The following is a 17,395-nucleotide window of genomic DNA, read 5'->3' on the forward strand; positions in this document are numbered from 1 at the left end:
CTTGAATACAGGCTTGTGTCAGAGCGATGAGCTCTGCGGCTTGAGCTGACAAAGTATTTATACGATTAGTTTCAATGACTTCAGTATCTGTTGTGACTGCATAAGCGGCCACTAACTCTCCTGTACTTGTTCTCATGCATGAACCATCTACATACAATGTCAAGTCTGGATCTGACAATGGAACATCGGTCAAGTCTTGTCTGGGTTTTGTCGTTACAGTAATAACTTCAATACAGTCATGGGCTAGTGGGTCTGTTCCGGTTACTGGCAAAAGTGTGGCAGGATTCAATGTGTTACAGCGTCTGATTTCTATATGTGGCTGAAACAATGTAAGCTCGTATCCTGTAAGTCGCGCTATAGTCAAGTGTTGTGTTTGCGTTCTATTTACAAGAACCTCTACTGCGTGTGGTACTTGTACTGTCAATGGATGTCCTAACACTATGGCATCGCTTTGTCTGATTGCTAAAGCTGTCGCTGCCACTGATTTCAGGCACGCAGGAAGAGCCTGAGCTACGGGATCTAATGTACTAGAAAAATAAGCACATGGTTTGTGTGCTCCTGCTTGATCCTGTGTGAGTACTGACAAAGCAGTACCTTCGCGTTCTGTAACAAAGAGTGTAAACTGTTTTCTGTAACATGGTGTTGCTAAAACAGGTGCTTGACATAAAGTTTTCTTTAGGCTTTCAAAAGCTTGTGTATGTTCTTGAGTCCAAGGGAGAACAGTCGGTGTGGCTGCCTCCTGTGTTGTCAATTGAATGAGTGGTTTTGCTAGAAATGCATACTGAGGGATCCACTGTCTACAATATGAAGTGAGGCCTATGAAAGCCCGCACCTCCTTTTGTGTCTTGGGTATTGACATGTTAGCTATCAACTGAATGCGGTCGGGTGTAAGCTGCCTTCCCTCCTTGTCCAGCGAGTGTCCAAGATAAACAACTCGCTGGACACAGAATTGCAGCTTAGAAGGGGACACCTTGTGCCCTTTTTCGGCTAGAAATTGTAAAACTGTCAGTGATGCTTTTTCACATTCAGGTTCGCTTCGGGCGGTAATCAGCAGATCATCGACGTATTGAAGCAGAGCAGTGTTAACTGGCATGTGGATACTATCTAGTTCTCGTTTCAGTGCTTGGCTATAGATGCTGGGGCTTTCTGTAAATCCTTGAGGTGCGCGTGAGAATTTAAAGCTACGTCCATTTAAACTAAATCCGAACAAATATTGGCTTTCCGGATCTATTGGGACGCTGAAAAAGGCATTTTTGAGATCAATTACAGTAAAGAATGTTGCTTCGGAATCAATAGCTGTCAGTAATGACGAGATATCTGGGACCACAGGGAATTGTGGCACAATGCATTTGTTTAACTCGCGCAGATCAATAACCAATCGATATACTGGCGGCGCTGTAGGATCTGTTCGTTTAAGAATCGGTATTATCGGTGAATTACATATATTGGAGTCTGTTTCCACAACTACTCCTTGGGCAATGAGCTCGTCAATGATTTGTAGTAAAGCCACTACAGCATCTGGTGGTAACTTGTATTGTCGCATTCGTGGTAGCACCACTCCTGCCTTTAATGTGACTCGATATGGTGTAATATTCATGCATCCAACATCAGTAGGGCCTTGTGCCCATAGATGTGTAGGTAAAGTCTGCAGTCGGGGATCCATGTCTCTAGATACATAGTGACCTTTAAAATCACGTAAAAACAACCTTACTCCTTCCGGAGAACAACATATTATGGCTCCTAGGGCTTTCAACGTTTTTATTCCTAACAAGTTTTCTGGACATGATTTAGTAAGCAATAGATCTGTAGTTCGGGTCAGAGGTCCTATCGTAAGTGGAAGAGGCTGTGATACTTCATTAACAATAGGTTTTCCTGAAAAACCAAGGGAAATATTCTGAGAGCCTGAGAGGGGTGCCCCTGGAACTTCACTACGTTTTATAGTTGTTCGACTTGCCCCTGTATCGAGTAAAAATTTTCTATCTTGACCTAATAATTCACTATGTACATAAGGTCCTTCTTGATCTACAGGAATCTCGATAAGGGGTAAGTCAACTTCCCTCTCTAGGCTAGTTCATGCGTAACGCTGATACTCGGGATATTCATACTGTGCGGTCTGATACATTTATCGTGTTGTTGTCTGTGTGGCAGCAACAGGCAACGGTGGTGCAGCTGGCACAAACTGTATTGGCTGTTGTGCGGCTGGCATGGCCTGGGCATGCTGCGTAGCTCCTTGTTCGTTCTGATCTTGTCTTAGTGGCCGTGATCTTTCCTGTGTTTTACCTATGGCGATATTATGTTTTAGCACTGGACAATCGTGTACGTAATGACCTGGCTTTTTACAATAGTTGCATGTCCCTTTTACAGGTCCTGCTAAATCGGAATGTGTCATACCCTTTTTATGTCCTTCAGCTGGAACTGTCTGGGAGACTAGCATTTTCATTTTTGTGTCTTTCATGCGTCTGTGTTCATGTTCTTGTTCCTCTCTAATTCTATTGTGGTGGTACTGTAACATTTGTAACATTTGTGTTGGAGTGTTACCTTGCCAGGTACTCTCGAATTTTAATACTCTATTCTTTACTGGGGGCAGGGCATTTTCCACTAATTTTGTTACAAACAGATGTGGGTATGATTCGCTACTTGCTTTTATGCCACTATTTATACCAAAACATTTCTCGAATCGGGCATAGTAATCGCTAGTGTCTTCATCTTGCTTCTGTTTACAGGCTGAAATTGTACCCCAATCTTCCTTTTTCGTAGTTAATAAACGTGGCAGTACCTGTACTAGTAGACCTGGTAGTGCTTTAGTTTTGTCCCCAAGCCCCGAACCTGGACCTCGGGCCCTTTCTTCTGCTTCTAATGCTGACCATTCTATCTTTTGGTCACCTACCTCCCACTCTTTTTCCTTGAGTTTCTCATAAATGCCAGCAGGCATCAACACCTTTAATATTGTCATAATGTCGGGGTAGGTATACTCTCCCATGAGTAACATGTCCTTAATTTCTCGGTGAAAACCCGCTGGGTCTTTGTCATGACTGGGTACCACTTTCTTCATTTCTAACAATTCTATTTTCGATATGGGCGTATATACAAATACGTGTTTAAACTGATTGTCCTCACCTTTTATTGGGTGTACTTCTCGTAAGGGATTCTGTCTATCCAGGTGATACGTAGTTCTTTCCTTGACAGGCAATGAGACATGCTCTGAGCATACAAAAAGAATATACTGCTTTCTTGATACTAGAATTTCTTTAATTAATTTAGTACCTGGACCTCTCCATTTATTCATAAGCAATTCAGTCAGTATGTCAGGCAAGGGACCAGGGTCCGAATGCTGACTCCGATATAGTATAATGAGTTGTTGAATCATATAAATCCCAGCTAACCTTTGTTCATCTGGGGTAAGATTCAAAAATGTGCGTACTACTGTCTCATCACTATATTTTCCGGGACTGTCCACCCAATGGACAGCTGCCCTTGCTAAATCTTGTTCATCCATAGAATCGAGAAAATGATAACCCCTTCGTTCTCGGAGTAGTTTGTCGGCGGTTTGGAACGAATGCTCGTTAGACCTTATGTTAATTATAGGTATTTGGAAATTCCTGTCATTATCTGGACATATTGGACGTATTGAGTCAGTATGACATCTAGTCTGATCCCTATTACAAGATCTTCCTCTACCTACATAGGCTATGGTGTCCGACTGTCCTGCAGGCAGTCCTGACCCTTCTTCCTCGCTTTGTTCGAACTCGTCTGTCTCTAATCTCTCCTCGTGTAGGCGTTCTATTTCTTTACGGATCTTTCGGCACATGGCTATTATACAATTTTGCTTATCGTGTCTCCCTTCTGATATATTCTGGCTCCATTTTGTAAGAATTTTCATTGCTTCCGGATCTACCCCCGGTCGGTCTTGATTTCTGATCACACAGTTTATGAGGAAACGTAACAGTTCCCCCTGTATCTCTACTTTCTGGTATTCCATAGCTCTGTTAATACATTCTGGATCTCGCCCTGTTTGAACAAAATGATATATTTTATCTAGATGCGCAGTCATTCCTGGTAGCTTCGCTAAATACCCTGCGGCTCGTCTGATACGTAATGATGCCAGGATCATTTCGTCCTCCTTACCGAGCACCGGGTCATATCTACAATCTATAAGAAGTTCCTTAAGCGTACGATCACTTACGAATTTGGGTGTACGTGAATGCGCTGACTCTTGAAAAATAAGTTTATTTATTCTAGGTGGCGTAGAAAAAATATTGGTAGCACCTCCCGTGGCCCCGTCTGGGGCGTCGGGTGTGAAAGGATTCGTCGAACGTGACACAGCAACTATAGGTGTGGACTCAGCTATAGAAGTACCTGTAGGAACAGATGCAGAAACAGATGTGCTTGCCGGAACTTGTGACTCGATTTGTTGCTGTAGGGATACGGGCACTGGATCTTGGCGTTGAACCTCCCTGGTATGCGGTCTATGTGGGGCGGAATTAGCATACTCGGGAGCTGCGTCATCTAAATATGAGGAAAGAAAAACATCTTCTGCGGTTCTAGGATGCCCCTTAGGATGTACCTTGATTGGGAACAATGGGGTTGGCAAGTCTTTTGGTGTTTCTGGAGTAGCCTTAGGTAATCCTTCGGCCAGAAGGGGATACATACCATTCATAAGGGCATTTCTTTGTCTGTCTACTTGTTCTGATTTCACTCGGATACCTTCCTCAATTAATAGATTCTCCCGAACTTTATTGGAATTTTCTTTACTCTTCTCTTCCTGTCTACGTGCCTTTTCTGTTCGTCTATGTGATTCTTTACGCCATAATTCAACGGCGTCTTTCTGTGACTGTCTGACTTTCCTTTTCCATAACTCTTCCTCGACTTTCATGATGCACTCTGCATCCCAGGTCCCCGCTGTGGGCCACCTCTGACTTTCTGGTAATCCCTTGGTATAGTCTACCCATAAGTCAAGAAATAATATAGCGTCTAAGCCATGTTTGTGATACATAAAGTGCCCTGGAGTGTCCCTAGGAGGAATAGGGACGGCTTCTTCGAGAACCCCTTTTCTGGTAGTGATCTGTCTTAATTTCGAAAAGAGCGGCATCTTGAGAACTGACCTTATACTTGATTTTGACCTGATACTTGAATTTGAACAGACTTAATACAATAAACACGATAATGAACAGTCATTCATACCACGATATTCAGAACATACTTAAACACTTTAAACATTAGACATTAAACCCTTAACTGAAACAACAATGATGATCGTCTGCATAACTAATCACCAAGCTTAAATCTCGACAATAACTAGACAATAACCAGACACTTCGGAATACTTCGGAATACTTGATATACTGCTAAACAGTACAGATACACTGCTAAAACAGTGCAGACCGGATTTGTGTACCCAAACCCGTCTTGACCGGCACAACCTATGTGCACGTCAGAAATGCCTCCCCAGTAATGGTACTCACCGGGTAGCTTCGGAAACGGAAGGCCTCAGTAACTTGAACTTGAACCGGACTGGACTCGACTCGACTCGACTCGTCGGACACTGGGCTTGACTTCGGACTGGTGGGTCTCTGTATACCTCGGATCTTGCTCTCTCAGCTAGGCTCTGGTCGGGATACTTCGCACTTCTCACCGCCTCGTCTGGGTGTTGATCGCAGTCTCAGTCGCCCCCGCTTGACCGGAGGGAGATACAGGAAATCCTGCTGGTACGCGTTATTGTCCGTCCAGCTGTGGCAGGAGACCGGGCCTGCAACGCACCGCCGGCGCGTGAGATGAGAAAGTGTCCCTGTTCGGGCGCCATCATGTGGTAAATAAAAATTCCTTTACCGGGACTGAATTTGATACAGGAACATAGTAAAATAGCTCGATAAAATGAGAGGCAGAATCCGTGGTATTAGAGGTTCGGAATGGGCTTTATTCCAATAATCGATTATAATCGGTTGCTCCCAATGTTCCGTCACCACGAAGGTTCAGGAAGTGAAGCACACACTTTATTGACAAGAAGTAACTTTTATAGTACATACATTATAATGAAGTGAATACAGTAGGCGTAACAATTGATAAGGAAATTGACGTTTGGTCTGCGTAACCGAAAATGGGTGTAATAATGGGTAAAAAGGAACATGATTGGTTATGATGTCATACATAGGTGGATCTATAAGATAATACTTGGCCTAAATGCGCGCGCAGCAGTATGACGTGTAATTGACGTGTAACTAGGGGGTGAAGGGGACTTGACATTTAGCTCTACATGTGGAGACAAGAAGTCTGGGGGGTCAAGTCAACCTAATCCCAAATCATATCTAGCATCCTATGTTTAAAGAACTATGTTATCCATAAAAGAGGGACTCTTGGACAGAATCTATTCTATACTGACTGTGTGTGCGTGTACAAGCGTCTAGGTGTCTACACTAAACACGAGGGGGTAGGAATATTCCATGGTAACAGGGCTATGAATCACTTGCATGAGGACAGAGAAGTTGGGCCTTTTTGCTTGGTAACTGGAAGAATGTTTACCTAAACTACTAGGCAGGAATGCATCGGCTGAGGGGGAAGCAGATAATTCGAAGGTGAAATACAGTTCTTGGCAGAGAATAGGCTGATGTCAGGCTTCGTGAGCCGCGCAGAGAATGAGACAAAGTTCATGGTCACAGATGCAGGCTCAGACTGGAGCTTTCAGAGGCAGAAGGCAAGAAGAGTTTGATGACAGAATCAGGGCCTACTTGCCTGGACTGTAAAATGGCATAAGTGAACCATATAAAGCCGGTGGCTTTTCATACTTAGGAATGGAATATCCGGCCTATTCATGGCGGATCTGACAAAGGACATGTTGACGGTGGACGCACATGTATTTGCGTCTTCATAACTGGAACTGGAGGGAACATATATGTACTTGTAACATGCACATGGAACCGTTGGGGTCCAAGATAGGGGACATAACTGACCAGAAAAATCCATATTTCCACGGAGGTAACCAGACGGTGTGAAACCCCGCCTTTAAATACCCAGTGTACCTTACCGTTGATACATTGCACCTGATTTTGCGGTCACAGACGGAGCCTTTGTGGAAGAGGCTCGCATGCTCCCAACCGAGAATACTTGAAAAGCAGACTGCGCATGTCCGTAATCGGACACTTACTATGCACGCATGCGTCTACTCTGTAGTAAAGCCTCAGTTATGGACAAACAAACTACGCAGGTCCAGTGAGATGAACTGAACCTGCACGCATGCGTGGAGTCGTTTATGTTGCCGATAATCGGCATGAACAATGGAAAACGGGGACGCGAGCCGTGCAGGCAAGTATAATTCGAACCGCGTCCCCCGTAGACACCAAGAGCAAAAACACACCCAAAACAATGTGGAGAAAGGTATAAGGACAAATTTTTGGCAGTTTATAAAGCGTTTAACACACCACCACGCATGCGTTAAAGCATACAATAAAGGGAAAGAACCAAGGACTCCCACATCTGCCCACATGGATAAATACAGTTATAATGTCGCCAAGTGTGAGTGAATTACAGTAGAACCAACCAGGCAGACATACGAAACAATAAGTCTGGATAGGAATATATCTCTGTAAAGCCATCATAGTAAGAGACAGTCAGCAATACCTTGTATAACATAGTACAATCAACGCCAAATTGATTGTGCACCAGACAGCTCAAGAGTTCAACTGCCATAGAGTGTTGCTCATGACTTGTGTGTTAGTATGACTCAAATGGGTACTAGAGGGAAACCAAAGGAATATCATCATTGAGCCCTGACACAGAACTGTGGAGCTTAAATACCCAACGCTGTTCTTTCTTAAAAAGAAAAGCTGAAATATCAACAATATGTGAAGGGACGAAGGGTTGTGCAATTATCGTCCATTGTAATTCTTGAGGTGAATGTTGTGCTGGGACAAAATGTTGGGTAAGTCTAGTGGATGTTTTCTTACATCGAATGGTGCTCCTATGTTCCAATATCCTCGTCTTTACTCGTCTGGTGGTCATCCCGACGTATCGAAGGGAACAGGGACAGGTGATCAGGTAGATAACATTGCTGCTGTTACAATTTGTATGGCTCATTAGAGTCCATGGTCTGGAAGTCCCTATATCAATCTCAGTGGTGTGTTTCGTGTTCGCACAGGCAGTGCAGCTGCCACAGGGGAAGTGGCCACGTATTGCAGGGAGATTCCAAAGTGTGTTTTGCTGTTTGTCAATAACCTCGCGTGGGCGGGTATGCACCAATCGATCCCTGATATTAGAACTGCGTTTAAACGCAAAGGGGGGACGTTGGAGTGGTGTTGTATCAATGTTCAAAATCTTCCAATTAGATAAGATACATTTTTTAATCTTATTGGAAAGAGTGCAGAATGTGTTAACGCACGTGAGTCTCTTGGTGGTTTCTTTGACATGTCTAGGTTCCAATAAAGCAGCCCTGTTATTGTTACCTGCACGTTTCAATGATTGTTTGATCAGTTTCAGAACTGTCCAAAGGGTAGATTTGGGCGTAGGGCTTTTGGATTGAAACTGTCAAATAATAGCAGAGAGTTCTTTGACATTGGTTTCCTAAACAATTCAGTGCTAAGACCACCATCTGTCGGAGAAATCAGGATGTCAAGAAACGGTAAGCATGATTTGCTAAATTCGCATGTGAAGCGAAGATATGCATTCTGATTATTGAGCCAAGTTTTAAACTCATTGATGGAGGAATCAGTGCCAGACCAAACCACAAGCGCATCATCAATATAGCGCTTCCAACATCGTATGTGATGTCTAACCGGATTGAGAGCGCTAAAAATGTGTTCTTGTTCAAAGCTGTGCATGTAGAGGTTGGCTAGACTCGGGGCAAAAACACTCCCCATCGAAGTGCCGGACACTTGCAGGAAAAGTTGGTCCTCAAATCTGAAAAAAAACATTCTTTCATTGCAATGCGGGCACAATTGATGATGAAAGAAATGGGTGTAAGAGAGTCAGGCACTTTCTCACGTAACAAGGTCTCTACAGTCGCAAGAGTCTCATCCTGCAGAATACACGTGTAAAGTGACTCCACGTCAAATGAGACCAAAAAGTCATCATCTCTATTGAACTCAATGGTCTCAATCAAATTCAAGGCATTCTTAGTGTCCCTCAAATACGTGGGCATCTCCAATACCAAGGGATGCAAGAAATGATCCACAAAGGTGGATAAAGGTTCAAGAAGAGACCCAATTCCAGATATAATAGGACGCCCAGGGGGTGGGCTCTGTGTCTTATGTACCTTGGGTAACGTGTAGAAGTAGGGGATGACAGGATGACTTTTAACTAGATATCTGGCTTCTTGTCCAGTGATCCAACCGTTGGCTAAGGCTTCCTCAACCATGGTCTTGATCTCCAATTCTAGTCTCTTAGTAGGATCCTCACGTAGAGGTGTATAAAATTGAGTGTTATCCAGTTGTCTCATGCATTCTGCGCGATACTGGGAGGTGTCCATCACCACAATGGCTCCACCCTTGTCGGCCGGTTTGATCGTGATGGAGGGATCTGTCGCAAGGGACTGCATTGCAAGTTGAAAAGATCTGATAATATAAGAATGTCCACTCTTCTTAAGTTAAAGGAGTAACTTTATTCCAGATCTACAGCAATACATCCATCACCGAGCAGTTACAGGGCAACGGCTAGTAACGGTCATGAGAGTGCAGAGTAGAACGTTCGCCACGTTCCACGAGTGTTCCAATGGTAGGGGTGGGTGGAAGAAACCAACCTGTACTAAATACAACACATCTCCCCCCCCCATTACATTTTTAACACAATAGGGTTAATACATACCAAAGTCTTTTTGCCAACTTGGGTTGGAATGCACCCTTTTAGTGCACATCCTTAGATCAGGGTTGGTAACCAGGTGGTTACTGTTAGATCTCATATTGCTTCCCTGTTGAGTTACATAGTCACTCTTGTCATGGACTATTCTATCAACACTCCAATACTGCCCATCATCTAATTTCACTACATTCTTAAAAACTTTGCTTATTACCTTTTTTCCAGAGAATTTAGAACACCCAGCCTTTACAAAATAAGGTAGCTTTACACTTACCACATCTCCTACTTCAAAAACCCTAGTAGGTTTCAGTATTCTTCCGTTGTATCTTTCTACATATTTCTTTTGATTGATATGTATCTTTTCCATGATCTTACTTCTACTCACCTCCTCTTCTCTTCCCCCAACAAGCCACAATGGGCCTAATTTGGTACCCGGCTCTCTGCCTTTCAGAGATTTGAATGGTGACACTCCCGTAACTGAATGAGGGGTGATAAGATAAGACCAAATCATGTCCTCCAGTGCCTTCCTTACATTGCTGCCATTTTTCACATTGAGTTGTATGCAGTCTTTAATCATGCGATTTATGCGCTCAACCAGCCCATTTGCCCTAGGGCAGTACAACGGTGTGAGTTGATGTTCAACTGAAAATTTGTGTAGGAACTCTTTCATACATGCAGAGGTAAACTGTACCCCATTATCTGTGACCAAAATCTGTGGTACTCCTTCCGTACAAAATACTTCTTGGAGAAAACTTTTTACACATTCAGTATTAATGTTTTCAACTACCTTTACAATTATCCATTTGGAATGGTAGTCCACTAACGTAATGATAAATCTACCTCCTAGACCATTTACATTTAGTGGGCCCACTATGTCCATAGCTATTTTTACCCAAGGAGCTGTTGGAACCTCCACCGCAATGATTTTCCCTTTGCTTACGACTTTGCTCTTGTCGCTCATAGCACAAGGTATGCACTCTCCTATTTCCCTCTCCACCATGCTGTCCATTTTCGGCCACCAATAGTGTAAACGAATCTTAATTTTAGTTTTGCTGCATCCTAAGTGTCCCTCATGAGCTAAGTGTAATACTTTCTCTCTCATTCCCTCAGGTGGTACCAGTTTGTTTCCTCGATATATGTTATTACCTTGTATGTGTAACTCATTTCTCACCTCCCAAAACACCTCCTCACCTTTTTCCAACATCTTTTGATTGCATGGCCATCCTTTTTGGATTAACTTTTTTACTCTAGAGAATAATTCATCTTTAGCTACTGCTTCTTCCCATTCTATTTCTTCTAAGCCATCAGAGATAGCGGAAACTACAATTTCATCTCCAGGTTCTTCTTCACTTTCCTGCCTCTCAAGCGGTAACCTAGACAAGCAATCCGCCGCTTGATTCTTCTCTCCCGGTATGTACGCTACTTCAAAATTATACCCTTGTAGGCCAAGAAACCATCTTGAAATTCTGGGTGTTGCTCTTTCTAGATTTTTAGATGTAAAAATACTTACTAGGGGTTTGTGATCTGTCCTTACCTTAAATGGTATGCCCCACACGAATGTTCTAAAGTGCAATATAGCCCAATAGCATGCTAATGCCTCCCTTTCAATTACTGAGTAGCGTGATTCAGCTTCTGTCAATGCCCTTAATGCAAACGCCACTATTTTCTCTCCACTTTCAGTTATTTGGCTAAGAGTAGCTCCCACCCCTTTCAAACTCGCATCAGTAGTAATGATGGTGCGTTTGCTATTGTCAAAACATCCAAGAAATGGTGCCTCTGATATCCTATTCTTAATTATTTTGAATGCTTCATTGCATTTACTATCCCACTCAAATTTTGTACCTTTCTTTAGTAAGCATCTCAAAGGATAAGTCGTGTCTGCAAAATTCTTTATGAACTTTGAATAATATTCTGAGAGTCCCAAGAAGGACTTGATTTCTTCCTTGCTAGTAGGACATGGTGCTAATTTGATGGCATCTACCAAATTAGTTTTTGGCTTGATTCCTTCTTGTGAGATTACATGTCCTAAATAGGTAACTGACCGGACCCCAATCTGGCATTTTTCCTTCTTCAAGGTAAGTCCTGCTTCCTTCAACCTGCTTAGTACCAACCGCAGTATATCATTGTGTTCAATCTCATTCTTCCCATACACCAACAGGTCATCTTGGAAACATAAAACTTGTTTCAATCCTTCCAAAATGTTCTGCATTGCTCTCTGGAAAACTGCCGCCGCTGAGGCTAAACCAAACGGCATCCTACAAAATTGGAATGCCCCAAACGGCGTTATGAACGTGGTAAGAGCTTTACTATCAGGGTGAAGTCTTATTTGATGGTAAGCTGATGACAGATCAATTACCGAAAAGATCTCAGCCCCACTTATCTGGTTTAGCATATCATTAATGTTAGGTAATGGGTGCCTATCAATCCATATATTCTTATTTAATTCTCTCAAATCAATGCATAACCTGATGTTTTTGGTGTTCCCTTTAGCCGTGATAACTATGGGTGCAACCCACTCAGCACATTCTACAGGCTCTATGACCCCCTGACTTAAGAGTCGGTCAAGTTCCACTCTCAATGGTTCTTTCATCAAGATAGGAATATTTCTACATTTGTAAGCTACTGGCTTAGCTTCTGCCTTCAATTTTATCCTGTGTTGGTAATCCTTCATGCACCCTAACTGTTCTTTGAAAATCTCTGGGAACTCCTCACAAATCTCTGCTCCACACACACCCCTTTCCACTAGCATGACTGGTGTTACAGCACTAGGATCCAACTTTATTCCAAGGTCCTTCTGGTGTCCCCAACCCAACAGATTTGCCCCTTTCCTTGCGATATACACTTTTCCCACTGTACTCCTGTTCTTAAAGGTTATTTTCATAATGGATACCCCATCTAATGGAATAGGATCCTTATTATACCCCACTGGTATTACATCAGGTGTGTGCAACATAATTTCTTCTTCCTTAAATCTCTTTCTGAATGTTTCACTGTTCATGAACGTGAATGGTGAACATGAATCTGCAAACATCTCTACCTTTTCTCCATCTAGCCCTATTTCACATTTAGGTAATTCAATATGGTTCACACTGCTTCCATCCAAACTTCTCACTTGTAACACAAAACTCCTTCTCTGTCCTTCTCCATAATCCACACTGTTCACTGCTCTATTTGACATATCTTTACACGCTCTAGCAAAATGCCCCTTCCGATTACAATTCCTGCACGTTGCTGTCCTTGCTAAACAATTCACACTATTAGCCAAGTGGCTACTACTCCCACATCTGAAGCATTTCATCCTCTTCTCACTGTATATCCTCTCTTTGTTAATTACTTCCTTTCCTTCTTTCCTCTTCATATTCCTTATGGCACACACTTCTCTTAGTTCCTCACTTATCTCATTCACACTGTTGTCTCCTGTGATGTTCATCTCCTTCATGCATTCCACTGTATGCTTCACACTCTTAGCAATATCAATTGCCATCTTCAAATCTGGATTTCCCACTAGTAATTTTCCCTGAATCTTCTTGTTATTTGTACAACGTACAAGTTGGTCTCGTATCAAAGATTCTGTTAAATCATTAAATTCACATGTGTTTGCCATTCCTCTTAAACTCGCGACATAGTTCCCTACCTTCTCATTCTTTCCTTGTACTCTTCCATAAAATTTGTGTCTTTCAAGAACTACGTTAATTTTGTCAGCAAATTGAAGCTCTAGTTTTCTCATACTACTTTCATACACATCTTCCCTCTCTCCATCTTCTTCCTCTTCTTCCACCTCTGGCAAGCTATCAAAAATTTTCCTTCCCTCTCCTCCTAAATTATGGAGCAAAATATGCTGTCTTCTTATTGCTGAAAACCCACTTGCTCCTATAGCTATGAGATAGGATTCAAAACTCTTCTTCCATTCCTTCCACGTTACTATCGGTTCTCCTGCCTCAGACAAAAAAGGTGTAGGTTGTAACATACTTGCTGCCGCCATGTTCTCACCTGTAACACACACTCACTGTTTAATATACCAAAGATTTCCTACTCCCTCTCCCTTCAAATTTATTCCTCACTACTCTCAAAATATATCTCTTTAAATATTTACTTCTATTACTTCACCACTGTAAGTTTCCTTACAGTCTGAGTCTCCCCACCGTTCCTCAATATACTTTCTCTTACTTATTTAATGTCTCGCAATACACCTTCAAAACAGGTATTCTCCGTCCTTTTACTGACAAATTTCCTTTAAAATTACTGACGTCCACTTTTCTTTCAGACGAGCAGTTCACCGTGTCAGCCTTCTTCCTTTACTCCGCGTGCAGTTCTCTAGGTTAGCTACTCAAATCCTTTCACATGTGTCCTTACTTCACTTCTTCTCCAGGTTTCCTGACACACGATGTTCTGTCAGCTCCGTTGTCACTCTGCGACGATCCGCCTACACTCCTCCTCAGATTCCACTCTGCACAGGTCCGTTCTTGTGCCACTTTTCACCTCTCTGTGCATGTGCTTTACCAGACACTTTCTTCAATTCAACATCCGTGTCTTTCTAATTTCCCGTCCGCTTTTCCTCCACTCTGCGCAGGTCCTTTCTTGTTCCGCTTTACACCACACCGCGCATGTGCTGCTTGACACTTCCTTCAATTCAATATACGTATCTCCTCAATTTCCTTCTTCGAAGCACTTTGCCTCTCACTCCGGAATTAATCTTCCACCATCCCTTTCAGGCTGTGCACTGTAAGTTTTTCCTTCACTATTCACTTTCTGAAGTTGTTCTTCTTTAACCTCCTGCTCCGGCCACACACGGAGGGAATGTAAAGCTTCGTCCTCCCCACGATTTCTCGTCGCCAATGAAAAGATCTGATAATATAAGAATGTCCACTCTTCTTAAGTTAAAGGAGTAACTTTATTCCAGATCTACAGCAATACATCCATCACCGAGCAGTTACAGGGCAACGGCTAGTAACGGTCATGAGAGTGCAGAGTAGAACGTTCGCCACGTTCCACGAGTGTTCCAATGGTAGGGGTGGGTGGAAGAAACCAACCTGTACTAAATACAACACAAGTTGTTCTTTTTTATTAAGATTCTGATATTGCCTGGTCTTGCTGGTACACATATTAGAAACCTGTGAGATGACTGCTTTCTCAAATGTCAAGACCTGTGAGGGAACCTGATTGGCCAGAGGATAGAACGTGGATTTGTTCTTAAGACCGGTATTAATGATAAGTTCCTCACTTGCATCCAATGGTTTGTCCCTAAAGAAAAACTCAAGCCGGATCTTGTGGAAGAACTGTGCTAGTTCTAGTCTGATCTGGAAGGCATCACCACTAAAGGTAGGGACAAACCCTAAACCCTTGCTCAAAAGTGCTTGTTGATCTGTGTTGAGGGTGTGACCACTCAGATTGATAACTATAGCATCTCGTTGGTGGAGTTCATTTCCGTCATGCTCCTGGTCGAGTGGGCCGGTGGATTGTCTGCCCAATGAACTTGTGTTCTGTGGTTCCGACGTTTTCCTCTTGACCTGTTGCGGCCCGAGCCTAAAAAAGGCTGATTAGGATAGAATTGAGGCTAGGGCTGAAACATGCTTTAATTGTAACCCGTATGCAGTAGATCACTCTTTTGGGTTAGTGGAGCCTCTGGCTGCAGTGCATTGATCTGACGGTCTAACTATCTGGCAGACATGTATAAACCCATGCCATGTTCTAGTGTCACAAAACTGGTGGATCAGGAGCCCTATTCCTAATTTGCTGTCAGTATAGGCACCTCACATCGCTTCCAAACCATAGTTTGGGGATGTTCCCTTGAAACATTGGGCACATGCACTAAGCCAGCATGTTTCTTTCCACACCAATCGGTTTGAGACTTGTGCTCCATTTTGTGATGTAACTCATGTACCACTCGGTCGCATAGAAATATGAATATTTGCAGGAGACACAAAGACTCCTGGCTTATTCTTTTTTATAAGTCCAGCTGTAGAAACACTGCAACTGTAGGGATGGAGGCCTGTGAAGGTACAGCAGATCTTCATCACTGCTCAAACAATGTTCAGATGCAGGAAATGGCATTGAGGGCATTATGCAGTGGTCCCCTGTCCAACTGTATGCTCCTCCTGAGGCTGCCTTCACTATTCACAAGAGGAAGCTGCTACTTTGTCACTCAGTTAGCACTCTAAATTGGATGTCGGTGTCTGTTCAATGGTTTACAACCACATTTGCGGTCACAAACCATTGATAAACGGTGTTCCAAATTGCAAAGGGGAGGGGCATGATTCTTTCGCTCCACTCCCCTCTTTCTGTTTTAGAATGAAGCGCAAAATACACTGTCAGTCAAAAATACTTTTTGTATTCATAAGAACTTTTAGTACAGACGGACACTTGATTTTCTGGACCTAGAGCGCGTGATTTTGAAAATCTTAGGTTTTGGGACCACAAAATCAATTCATGAATTGGTCACATAGAATCTGTACAACAGTGTTTGTGCTACCGCTCTAGCTGTTGTTTTGAGAAAGTTAGACAAACCCAAATAATGAAAAGCAGCCATTAAAAACTTGTAAGCTACTTTGACATGATCACAGATTATGAATTCTTATGCTAAAAAAGTAATATGTAACAGGATAATACACTACTTATAGGTGAGAAATTCCAGAGTCTTTATAATGTCTGTGAAGTAGTAAATCGTTGCATGAAAATATTAGTTGGGCCAAAGCTAGACAGAAGAGCTCATCCAGGAACGCAGATGCACAATATATAGGCTACTTAGCGTCCTAGTCGGCTTTTGAAAAAGGTTTTTTTTACCGGGTAAGGCATAAGGGTATTTAGACACTGAACTATATAACTTCAGAGGAAAAACAAGGGAAACTCAACTGGTTCTATTAAAACACCACAAGTACTTCAATGATGTAACTTCCAAATGTATGGTTAACTCTGATTAAAAAAATCACGAAGGCAGCAGCCCCCTTCTAGGAGAGGCCCAGGTAAGAATCAAAGAAAACTAAGATATTTGCAAAGTGCAAAATGTTTGCTTCTTGATAGTTTGTAGTTTTGATTTTGCTACGATGATGACAGTATTGTTAGTGTAACTATGATTAAGTGAGCACGTTAGTGCGGTGTTACTTATATTGAGAAGACCTGTGCTATCAGCATCGTTTTGCAAAGGTGTATATGTCACAGGGTGCTTAGGGCCAGCTGATTTGATGAATGATATCTCAAGCCGAAGATCAGCTGTGAAAACAAGTAAAAGAAACTACCTCGTTTGTGGGTGTTGAAGATGTTAATTCTTGTGAAAAGTTCCCGTTTCTAACCAATTTTTATTATTATCCAAATGTCTATATTGAAATCCACACTAAGAGATAAAAAGAGATTGTAAAATATTTTTAGTCTTTAGAATCATCTATAATTGTCTCAATGAACAGGTTTGACGACATCTATGAAGGGATTTGATTGAATAACACAACTACATTGACTGTGAGCTTGGCATATGTGTTTGCGGCATGCCAACATTTATTTTTGATAAACCCTTTTCGTCTGCTCCAAGTCCTTTCATCCTCCCTTGGCTACATGGGCCCCAGCTTTACTTATGACTATTAGTATTTCTCTTTGTGTCTGCTCCAGATATTTTTGCATTAATTGA

The 17,395-nt window shown here is 42.4% G+C and overlaps 1 protein-coding gene across 1 annotated transcript in view; it reads left to right on the forward strand.

The window, feature by feature from the left end:
- Window positions 1–17,395, forward strand: part of LOC146855703 (uncharacterized) — a 1,104,791-nt gene that overhangs the window by 383,562 nt on the left and 703,834 nt on the right. The gene's annotated exons all lie outside the window — the stretch shown is intronic.

The sequence above is a fragment of the Triturus cristatus genome, chromosome 4_1 (assembly GCF_964204655.1).
Source record: "Triturus cristatus chromosome 4_1, aTriCri1.1, whole genome shotgun sequence".
NCBI classification, from domain to species: Eukaryota; Metazoa; Chordata; class Amphibia; order Caudata; family Salamandridae; genus Triturus; species Triturus cristatus.